This window comes from Polypterus senegalus, chromosome 5 (genome assembly GCF_016835505.1).
Source record: "Polypterus senegalus isolate Bchr_013 chromosome 5, ASM1683550v1, whole genome shotgun sequence".
NCBI lineage: Eukaryota > Metazoa > Chordata > Cladistia > Polypteriformes > Polypteridae > Polypterus > Polypterus senegalus.
In genome coordinates this window covers 109,083,965-109,096,401 of record NC_053158.1, presented here as the reverse complement: position 1 = coordinate 109,096,401, position 12,437 = coordinate 109,083,965, and the positions used below count along the sequence as shown (strand labels likewise).

At 45.2% G+C, this 12,437-nt stretch overlaps 1 protein-coding gene across 2 annotated transcripts in view; it reads right to left on the bottom strand.

Moving 5' to 3' along the window:
• The window catches only part of si:ch73-173p19.1, a 154,827-nt gene that overhangs the window by 48,672 nt on the left and 93,718 nt on the right, over positions 1-12,437 (bottom strand). The gene's annotated exons all lie outside the window — the stretch shown is intronic.

Here is a 12,437-nt window from a genome sequence, read left to right as displayed (position 1 = left end):
AGTCCAGGCCCACAGTCTCTTGTGCCTTCCTGGCCGCCTCCCGTCCTCACTCTCCAGTTCCGTCTCCTTCCTCCCGACTTCCACCTCTGACTGGAGGGAGGCGGCCCCTTAAATAAGGCTCCCGGATGAGCCCCAGGTGTTCCGCCCTTAGCCACGCCCAAGCGTGGCGGAAGTGTCGGCTGTCTTTCTGGCAGCTCTCCGGGTGCCACACAAAGTCCTCCCCCCGGCACTTCCTGGTGTGGCGGAAGTGTCGGCTCCCGGGATAATTAGGCACTGGGTGCCGCCTGGCGGTGGCCACGGGTCCCTGCAGGGCTGGGCTTCCATGCCCTGTACCCGAGGCCCCCTGCCTAACCAGGACGGACGCCCCACTCTGTCTGGAGGAGGCACTCGCCCTCCTCCGGTCCTCCAAGGCGTCCCGGCCGGGCTCCAGCCCCAGCCGCGACCGTCACGGGATAAACCGGCATCGGAGCGCCGCCTGGCGGTGACCACGGGCCCCTACAGGGCTGGGCTTCCATGCCCTGTACCCGTGGTCCCCAACAGAACCAGGACGGACGCCTGCGGTGTGGAGGAGGCACAAGCCCTCCTCTCGTCCTCCAAGGCGTCCCGGCCGGGCTCCAGCTCCGGCCGGCGACTGCATGGGATCAACCGGCATCGGGGCGCCGCCTGGCGGTAACCACGGGCCCCTACAGGGTAGGGCTTCCATGCCCTCAACCCGTGGCTCCCAACAAAACCAGGACGGACGCCCCCTCGCGGTCTGGAGGAGGCACAAGCCCTCCTCACGTCCTCCTGGGCGTCCCGGCCGGGGGCCACAATATATATATATATATATATATATATATATATATATATATATATATATTTTTTATATATATATAAAAAAAATATATATATATATATATATATATATATATATATATATATATATATAATTTTTTTCTATATTAGTCATTTGCGGATTTTTACTTACAGCCTATCTAATAATTGTTAGAGGAAACCGCAAATATCATCCGCAATTTTAATGGCTTTTTTTGTGGCAATACTGTACTGTAGAGAGAACAGGAAGCAACTGTAGAAGAAAACGCGACTTGTGATGGTGAAAGTAGCCAATAGAATTTGGAACTGCAACTACCAGCAGTCCCTGCAGTGGCTCCGATTGGTCTTCTGCTGAGGATGCTGGGGGTGTTGGAATTGTGGAAGACGAATGTTCTCTTCGTTCCCTTGTACTAATTCATGTCTGAGAAGTAAGCTTTACAAAACCATGTAACAGCATGCTTTGTTTTAGCAAACAGAAAAATGTTTGTGCAAAGGACTCAAGGTCTGAGCATTCCACACATGAGTCTGCCTTATCACGTTTTCCCTTAGCTTACATCTGAACGCCATAACAAAAGGGGCCAAGAAATCAAGTTTTACAAGGGACGTTAAAGGGGCTCAAGGTTTGTGTATAATAAATGTGTTGACTGTTACATTTTATAATGATATTAAATCACGCATTCTAGGGGTATAAAACTGGACCCCACCCAACAGACGGGGTTCAGAAGAGCCCTGACGCTGTCATGTATTTTTGATTGTCTGCTTTTTTGAAACTCTTCTCACCGTGACTCTGAAAATAAAGCTGCTTTATAACCGCACCTGCTGTCGGTCTGAGATTTCGTCCACAGTTTTGGCCCAAGCGTGGGGCAGGAGACGGCAGGCGGCTCCTCGTGCAGGATCGTCCAGAGGACCGTGGTGGAGCCGATTCCGCCGGATCGGGTCCAGCTTCGTAAATGTAGGATTGGCCTGCCTTGGGCGTTTCCTGCGTGGGGAGTCCCTGACCTCCTCCTAGCCGATCTGAGGCACGACTTGGCGGGCATTTCCATGCAGGTGGATGGAGTCACGGTGAGTAGATCGGGGGATTCCTGTTAGTTTGACTGGTGTGCTGGAAGTAATATGAATATAGAAGGAAAAGGAATAAAAAGCATATGCAAAATAAAGAATAAGAAAGCATACTGTATGGAAAATACATAGGAGGGTTCTAGGGGCTCACGGAAAGTGACTTTGGGACCCTACGGAAAACGGCACAGAGTGAATGTTAGCTAGTCACCCCTGTGGAAAGGATTAGAAAAGGGGCGAGTGGCACGCTCCTATAATAATTTGAGGAACGGGGTGAAAGGGCATATTTAGAGAATGTGTGTCTAAATAAACGGGAGGTCGAGTTTTCATCCGCTGTCTGGTCATACTCTTGTTTCAACGGGTTGCTAAGGTGACGGAGACAATACCCTGGCAGATTGACGCATACAAACCGTCTGATGAAGGGATCGGGGGAAAAACCTCCATATCCTGGACTCCACGGGCGTATTGATGTAGGATTCTGCTGATGCAATAACGGACACGAAGTCACCTGAAGCTGTAATCCGGGAATAGGAGCGGACGGCGGGTGGAACGGGTTTATCGAGGGCTGAGTCACTTTCTGCTGAGATCCTGCCACTCACTATGGGAAAAACAATCAGTAGCCAGTCAAACAGTCCCCAAGAGTCCTAAAACCTAACGTTAGAAGGATTATTTTCGGGGATCGCCAGGCTCCTAGTGCGCTGTCGGGATCGAAAGGCGGGTCCCTAGAAAGCTCATTGAAAAGAAGACAGGATTAATTAAAAAAAGCATGTAGGAGGTGGAATAAGGACAGTGGAGGTAGATGGCCAGTGGAAGGAACTGGAGATATGAATTAGAAAAATACTGTGCAGAAATACACAGGGTTGTTGTAATGGAGGTCCTTATCGGATGGATATGTATGACAGATGGGATTAAAGACCGTACGTTGGAAGCGGCACAAAACGGAATGAGCTTTTAGTTGCTGAACTTAAGAATAGAAAGGAAAAGAAGAGCTGCTTATAGCTTTACAGAAAGTGTAGGCTGATACGGGACCCCAGTCTGAAGGAAGGAGGAGTAGGAGTGATAAAAAAAAAACTTTTATATCCAGTGCTCTCTTCCCAACACTTTACCCACAACCCTTCCACTGCCACATTCACTCATTGCCCCAACGGCTCCTGTGGTTACCGATGCCCCAGTTACTGATGATTTCTTTGATGAACAATATCAGTGCACCCCTCCTCACTTACAGATCCTGATGATGAGACTGACGGCCACTTGTTAGGGGCTATGGGAGGCTCTTCTAACTTACACAAAAAGCCCTCCATTTCACAACGCTAGAAGCAAAACCCTCAGAGATAAGTCCCTGAAAACCTTACCCGTTTAAGTCCCCTAAACCTTTAGCACCCACATTTTCATGCCCTTTAATTGAGGTTCCTAACCCCGACACGATCCCACACTGCCCCAGGAAATGCTAACCCCACTACTGTAATGATACATCGTAACTGAGATATTCAAGAGCTGAAAGACGTAGTGTCCGAATTGCCTGATCTAAGGTAATCGGTGGGTTGAAGTTTGTGGAACAGGTGCAGCAACTAGATAATATGTACAAACCCAGTGCAGCCGAGTGGACCCAAGTGCTACGCAGAAAGATGGGCACTACTTGGGCTACTGTCAATCATGGGCAGCATAATGGAGTACAGTGGCAGTGGAATGAGGCATTGCCTCGTGGACAAAATAATGAGGGTCCTTTCCTTGCCCAATGGGAACCGTGAAAACTGCAATAGCTGCAAAATATAAAAAGGGCACCGACTGACCTTTTCAGCTGCCAAACAAAAGAAAGATGAGACGGTAGATGAATGGGCACACCGCATTCAGGACTTGTTGACAAACCATTCTGGCTTAGACAGCCCAGACGACCGTAACAAGGCAGGTTCCTCCTTTTCTGTCAGGACTCAGAAGTGATATTCAAAATAAAGTACGCGTCCTGTATTTGGATGGGAAAGTGCCACTTTTGATGAAGTTAAAAGACAGCGGAGCATGCTGAACGACAGACTAAACAAAAGAGTCAGACACTCAGACCAAGTTAATCGCGCACAAATGAATTATTATGCAGGTGGAGCTGCCTCAGGCAGGGCGAGGACGTGAAGGCGTGGATTTTCCGAGAACAGGGGGCCGGGGAGAGGTCGTGGATTTTACTTCCTAATCCGAATTCTTCGTCTGCTCAGCCGCCTCTCCCCTCAGATCAAGCACCTACACATCTTGCCTGTTACGATGGGACACTTCTGCCGCAATTGCCCACATCAGCTTCCTCCCCCGCCTTCCTTACCTGAACCTGAGGATATTCCTTTCACAGGGACCCCAGCCACTCTCTTCAGTTGCCTTTGCTCACTTGCCATGGGACACAGATCCTTTATTGACTTTGCTGGTGAATGGCACTGAAACTGCTTTTCTAGTCTGCCTCGAACGATACACTGACTGTTCTTAGTGCTTCTGGACAACCACATTTTTACTGGTGTCTAAACCTCTTCGAGTTCAGCTTCATTCCAGTGGTTTCACTTTGATGCACCGTTTTTTGTTAAATGAGCTCTGCCCTGTTAATCTGTTAGGAAGGGATGATGACTAAGCTCTCCCTCTCTATTTCTCTAACCAACGAGGGTTTCACTGTTCTATTCCTAAATTCCTGTGCCAAACCTCCCCACACTAAGCCCTCTTTTGCAGCCTGGACCCTGAACATCTCCTCACACACCATTCTCCTTAAAGCCCTACACTCTTTTCCTTCATGTCTTTTTCCCCACTTGCAAGTCCCCAACACCCTCCACTGCACTGCCCAGTACTTCCCTGCTGAAGTGGACACACCTTGGTTAGAATCTTTTCTCTTCAGGTAATAGCCCAGAGACCCTCCATATCCCTTGCATTTTTTTTCTCATCAACAAAGCTGCTGCTCCAGTGCACTTCACATATTCACAAAGCGTTTTCTATTTGGAGGTTCGGTTCCCCATGTTTTCTTTAGCCAATTCTAGCACCGTTCACTGAGTTGAAATTGGGGATTGGGTGGAACAATGTTTCAATAGGACGGACTGGCTGCACGTTGTTCGGTCTTTTGATACCTCAGATCATTTGATAACTAAAGTTTGTGCTTCAAAATGATTTTTAGTATATCGTGCATTGTGCCGTCCTTCCCTTTCTGCTTTTTCATTGCAAACCACTCTCCCTCTTGGCTTTCCTCACTTCCGATGCACTGTGGTCCCAGGGGAAAAATGATTATGGAAGGATAGCGCTCTGTGAGCCACTGGTGATTTACCCAAAATCCTCCTTCCGCCGCATCGCTCCCAGTATCCTCTGTCTCCAGCAGCAGAGGCTGGCATCTCCGCCGTACATTCCGATCTCGTGAAACGTGGAGCAATCATTCAAATTAAACACTCTCCAGTCAACTCCCCGTTTTACCTGTTTAAAAGGCTGACGGTTCATGGCGTTTTGTTCAAGATCTTCGACAGTTAATTCTGCAGTTTTTCCTAGGGCACCTATTGTTACTAATCCTTCCACTATTCTTTCTACGATACCCTCGTCCCCTGTTATTTCTCTGTTATTGACTTTGCTAACGCTTATTTTGTATTCCTTTGCACCCGACTCTCAATTCTGGTTTGCCTTTACTTTCCAAAACCGCCGTTGGACATGGACCGTTATGCCTCAGGGATATATTGTAGCCCTTTGTGTATTGGATAAGCTCTTGCTCAAAATTTAAAAGGCTTTTGGCGAAAAGACAGTGTATTGATACAGTATGTGGAATGTTGTGTAGTACTACGAAGCAGATTGTGCACGGATACTCAGCAATTGTTATTATTTAGCAGAAAATGGCCACAAAGTTTCTAAAACAAAACTGCAGTTAATTCAAACAACTGTGAAATATTCAGGTCATGACATTTCTTGTGAAACAAGAGCTCTCTCTCTCTAGCGACCGTATAAACACCATTCAAAATCTTCCTAGACCAAGACCTGTTACAAAGCAACAGGTTGTGTCTGTATTAGGCATTCTAGGATACTGCCGGCAATGGATTTTAAACTTCAATGAAAGAGCACAGCTTTTGCAAACTTTAGCGTCACCCTGATCTCCCCTTTCTGGTCAGGTGGCATGGAATGATCAAGCTGGGAAGGCTCTATGTGAAAAAAAAAAAAAGTGCCCTACTGTTTGCATGCGTTGGGACTGTTGACTATCTCGTCCATTCACTCTGTTTGTGGACGAAAAGGGGATATATGAATGCATTTTTACACAACTCCATGGAGAAAAACAAAGGCTTAGCCTATTTTTGAAAAAATTGGATCCAGTGGCTGTGGGACTTCCAACCTGTCTCAGAGCTGTAGCAGCCACAACAGAGGCCGTGCTAGCCAGTACAGATATAGTGCTCATGAGCCCCCTAGTGGTAAAAGTGCCTCACGCCGTACACTCCATTTTAGTACAGGCTAAAACCTCACATCTCATTACTGCTAGGGCAATACACTATCAAAATATACTCTGTACATTGTCAAAGCGTTACCATAGAAAGGTGCTCCACCTTAAATCCAGCTACATTGCTTCCAACTGAAAATCAAGGGAACCCACAACTGTCATGATGAAATAACTAAGGTTATAAAACCTAGACCAGACCTACAGGAAACAACCAATTTCTTCAAGTTTAAGCGCGGGCAGCTGAGTTGATAGCTCTCACCTGAGCTTGTCAGTTGTCAGAGGGAAAAATTGTAACTATCTATACTGATTCTAGATATGCTTTTGGAGTCTGCCATGATCATGGGGCATTATGGAAACTCAGGGATTCAAGACCAGTACTGGCAAGCCCATTCAGCATCAAAAACTAAAAGAATCCCTCTTAGAGGCCATAACGAAACCATCAAAGCTAGCGATCATTAAAATGTCAAGCTCACACAGGAAAACAGGATCCTGTCAGCAAAGGAAACGAATTAGCTGATCATTTTGCTAAACGGGCTGCGTATAATAACACACCAATCTCTTTATTCCAACAGAGAAATGACCAGGACACTGATAATCAAATTATTTCTTTACAGAATGCAGCCACGGACACAGAGAAGAAAATGGTCCAAAGAAGGGTCCCTCTCTGATGGAGTCTGGACCCATAAGCAAACTAACAAACCTTTCCTCCCAAAGCTTCTTTCCCAGGTATGGAAAAATCACCCATGGCTAGACCATGCTGGAAAAGACGCCATGGTTCAAGATGTTGAAAAATATTGGGAAGCTGTAGGTTTCTCTACATATGCAGAGCAGTTCTGCAGGTGCTGTGCATTATGTCAAAAGTTTAATGTAGGAAAGGGCACCCAGGTAAGTCCCGCCATTACACCTAACCTAATGGGTCCATTCAACACCTTCAAATGGACTTCATTGAATTAACACCATCAAAGGGGTACCGATACTGTTTAGTAATTGTTGATGTGTTCTCCCGATGGGTGGAAGCTTTCCCTTCCAAACATGCAGATGCCAAACCTGTGGCAAAAGCTTTGATAAAGGAAATCATTCCAAGATGGGGCATACCGCAGAAATTACAAACTGATAATGGCACCCACTAAATTCCTTATAAATGAATTAACCACCTGGCTCCAGATAAATGTGCATCATTATTGCAAATACCACCCCCAGAGTGGAGGTATTGTGGAACGATGCAATGGTACCTTGCAATCTAAATTGGCTAAAATCTGTGAGCAAACAAATTTAACTTGGCCTGATGCTCTGCCTCTGGCCTTGATGGGATTAAGGGGAAGAACACATTGGCAGTTAGGGCTGTCGCCATTCGAAATTCTGACCGGATGGCCCATGCCAGTCGGCATGGTCATAGGTAATGTTACACTGCATACTGTGGACAATGATCTTCTTTCCAGTCTTACAGGTCTCCGAGCTTCTCTGAAGGAAGTCCACGAGCAGGTGAATCAGGCCTGGAGAACTAGTCCTCCATCAAAGGTCTCCCCGATTCCATTAGGAACCTGGATTCTGGCTAGAGATACTCGAAGGAAACATTGGCATTACCCTCGTGGAGAGGACCGTTCCAAGTTCTGCTGTGACACCACACGCTGTTAAAGTTGAGGGACTGCCTGCTTGGATTCACATCTCACATTGCAAAAGATGGCACCCTTGATTGTGGTCCTACTATGTCTTTCCATCCCCTTGTCGACTGCTCTGGTCACCTTGACTTTTCCTTTCGGAATCACCACATCAGTTCAGGTGGATTTCTGTTCTATTATTGACTGTGGGACTGATCGACAAATCCAGTGGAACTGGTCTGACAAATATGTGTGTGTAACTGTTACAAACTCTGGATTCGAAGTAACTGTGACATGTGGGACTGGGTTTTGGCTAATACTGGAACTGATGACTGGGGTTTATCAACCCTATAAGGCCCAGAAGTATGGTCTGAAATATCGTTTTCTATTATAAAAGGACATGCCCTCATGAATGTGCGAATACCATTGTAACCTTTGATCATTACTCTGAAGAACCCTTCTTTACATGATTCAGGAACCTATATTTTAGGGGCATGTGTATCTGGAATAGATCCTCTAGGGAGATTTCAAATTAAGGTTGAGAACCCTGTTACTAACACCTCCCATTTCCCCACACACACACCTCTCTCTCCTACCCCTGGTCCAAACCCACCCCCTGTCAAGGTCATGAATATTTCCACCTCTTCTTCCACTTTTCGATTGAAATTGGGTATGGGGATCAGAACCGTTGGCTGCAATGGGTATTATATTCGCTAGACAAGTGAATCAATCTGATTGCTATGCATGTGCTATAGCTAGGCCACATTTGGCCACTGTCCCTTTTCCTCTTTCTAACATATCTGATCCTACTGGCCTTCCTTGCCTACTTGCCCTTTTTATCTCTTCCTCTATTCCAATCGACTCTAATTACATTACACTTTCCTTCTTTTCCCCTACTCTTCCCATGACTCCCCGATATTCCAGCCTGATGAAGGTATTTATACCTGTTTTTAGAAACCTCACTTCCTCTCAAATGTTGGTAATATCCCATCCTCTTTTTGTTTCCAAACTTTTCCGATTAATTCTTCCTCTTTAGCTTCCAAATTATCAATTTTTCTGATTACTCAGAATACTGATATTTGGTGGATGTGCCATAGGTCTAAATTGCTTGACATCCTTCCACCTGACTGGACTGGCACTTCTGCTTTAATACAATTTGTTATGCCTTTCCGACTTTTCCCTTTAACTGCCTTCCATGTGTCGACCATGTTTGGCCGACATCGTCAACCCCATTCTGTGGACCCTTCCCAGTTTTCCCTACATGGCCCTGGGGTGTATTTTGATTCCATTCGAGTCCCTCGTGGAGTCCCTGATAAGTTCAAGGCAAGGGACCAAGTTGCTGCCGAATTTGAGTCTATTTTTCCTCAGGTTACTATAAACAAAAATGTAGATTGGATTAATTATCTCTATTACAATCAACAAAGATTCTTAAATTTTACTAAGAAGCTGTTGAAGGTATCCATGAGCAACTTGATAAAACATCCCTCATGACCTGGCAAAATCGATTGGCTTTAGATATGCTCTTGGCTGAGAAAGGAGGCGTTTGTGCTATGTTTGGTGATGCATGCTGTACCTATATCCCTAATAATACAGCTCCTGATGGATCAATCACCCGTGCTTTAGCTGATTTGACATGAACTAGCTACTAATTCTGGCATTTCTAATCCTTGGGACAAATGGTTTATGTCCACTTTTGGGTCCTGGGGCCAATGGCTTAAATCAGTTTTCATCTCTCTTACGGTTGCTTTAATTGTTCTCCTGCTTGTAGCTTGCTGTATTGTTCCTTTGATAAGATACATTGTATCCAAGTATTTTACTGCCTCTATGGCAAAGGCTTACTTTTTACACAAAGAAAAAATGCTTCAGATCAGCACAGCCACCCCACACTCCTCCGCCCACTCCACTCCATCCCCCTCTCCTACCCTTTCCTACTCAACTCTCCCTGATCAAATATTTTTGTTTGCTAAAAAGGGGGGAATGTGGAAGACGAATGTTCTCTTCGTTCCCTTGTACTAATTCATGTCTGAGAAGTAAGCTTTACAAAACCAAGTAACAGCATGCTTTGTTTTAGCAAACAGAAAAATGTTTGTGCAAAGGACTCAAGGTCTGAGCATTCCACACATGAGTCTGCCTTATCACGTTTTCCCTTAGCTTACATCTGAACGCCATAACAAAAGGGGCCAAGAAATCAAGTTTTACAAGGGACGTTAAAGGGGCTCAAGGTTTGTGTATAATAAAGTGTTGACTGCTACATTTTATAATGATATTAAATCACGCATTCTAGGGGTATAAAACTGGACCCCACCCAACAGACGGGTTTCAGAAGAGCCCTGACGCTGTCATGTATTTTCGATTGTCTGCTTTTTTGAAACTCTTCTCACCGTGACTCTGAAAATAAAGCTGCTTTATAACCGCACCTGCTGTCTGGTCTGAAACTTTCGTCCACAGAATCAAAGGATGTCAGCGCGGCTTTTAAAAACGGGGCTGGTGACCAAAAGCAAAAACAAAGTTTTTGTAATTTGTGTTTCAAGTTCCTCTCTGTCTGCCTTCTGTTGGGTTGCCTGTACTTATTGGTTTTGTCCTGGATTGTTTTGTGGTTGGCATCTGGATTGTCTGCCGTCTGCCTGTGTACAGGGTCCCACTCCCGTTGTGTTAACCTATGATGTTTGTCTATTCTTTGATCATTTTACTTCTGAAAGAGACATGTTTGTTTGAAGTGTTTAAATAATGTTTCTGGTCTCTACAATCTCCTGTGTTTCTGTGCAATTCTGTGACCCAAGCGTGACACCCTGTAGCACTGCAGCCTGACTGTCCCTGGGATTGAGCCGCTGCACTAGACTAGCCCATGAGCGTCAGCGTTTACCTCTGTGTGCTTGCGTGCAGCCAGTTCAAGCGCAGTTGGCTCCGTGATTTACTGAATTTCATCCATGGCGTCAGTTGCTCCTTGTACATATTGTTCCAGTAGTTATTTTAAATAGTTTTTACAGTTCATTAGCAGTGTGAAAAATGATCAGTGTTGCAGAAATTGTGATGCTCTTTGCATGAAAAAAAATAATGTGTTCCATTAAAAATTAACCTTTTCTTTGTGAATTGTGATGTTTACTTAAAAAGTGCAGCAAAAAAGTATTTGGCATCCAGGGATGCATTAACTCCCAAGTATGTGGCAGTGTAAGGGTTATAGCCCCAAGATGCCACCAAAACGCCCTTCACCTTCTAAAGCTTCAGGCAATGAAAATGCATTTGCATGAATTACAGTACATATAGCGGAAACATCAGTATTTCACATTCCAGCACTGCGGGAGACATAGCAGTACAGTATACAGGTTTCCTTTACATTCTTTATTTTTAGGTAATGTATTAAGCTGAGTTTGAAATTAAAGTGTTTTGGGGGCATATTTAGGGTTTAAACTATAAAAATAGACATTTATAAATATACACACACATACATACACAGTTACCCAGTAAAGATTAGTAAGATTGGTTGGGGGGAAAAAAATAAATAAATCACTGCTTGCTGAATAACCAGCAGCCTTGGAAATTAATGTGTAACAATGTAACTGAAGCAAGTTTCTCATTGTTAATTGATTGGAATGTATAGGAACTTTCCAGCAAAAATCAATGACTTTCTGATTAGCTGGGATACAAAGGTTATGAGACACAAAACCAAATTTCCTTACCCAGCCATCATCATGGCAAAGAAAAGAGAACACTCAGTCCAAATGAGGCAGAAGTGTGTTGCTAACTCAGGGAATGGTTATAAAAAAAATAGCTACTCGCCCGAAAATGCCCATTTCTACAGTTAATAATAATAATAATAAAAATAACTAGCCAACCCGCGTAGCATACGCCTACATAATCAGGCCGCTTTTAAATGATTTTTAAGCACAGAGGAAAAAATAAACATTTGAAAAATCCGTAATTTAATAAACCACCAAGAAAAGTAACATTGCAACAATGCACGCTACGAAGCAACATACAATTGTCCGTGACTGAAAACCGGAGGGCGCCTTCTCCTTCCAAAGCGAAGGGCGGGTTGAACGGCGCTTCGTTCAGTACGCACTGCCGCTTATGTGCCGCCCCAACTCCCTACCTGAGTCGCTTTTGTCTGTGTACAGTCCACACACACCTGTAGTCCGTTGACTGTTAATTTTCCAAACACCGCCTCAGTCGGTTTCCACGTTGACTTTTCATTGTTCTTTGCGGTTCTGGGTGCTTTTTTATATATAATCCACCAAGTCACCCGACCGGGGGTGGGATGGGGTTACAAAGGGCAGGAGCGTAATCAGTCTGGCGTATGACCCGCACGTTACTGGGAATTTCTCATTAAGTGGGGAACAATCGCAAACCACGGTCTCCATCACGAATGGGGTTCAGCGGCTTACCCGCCGGGTAGACACCGCGTTGATCCATTCAGTGTAGTGCACGTGCAGTACCGGACATGCAAGTGCATCACAGACCTGTTAATGCTCAATCTCACGTGGCTGAAAGCCACTTGTCCCTCTAAGAATTTGGGCGCCGACGCTGTTGGGTCGTGTAACTATTTAGCAGGC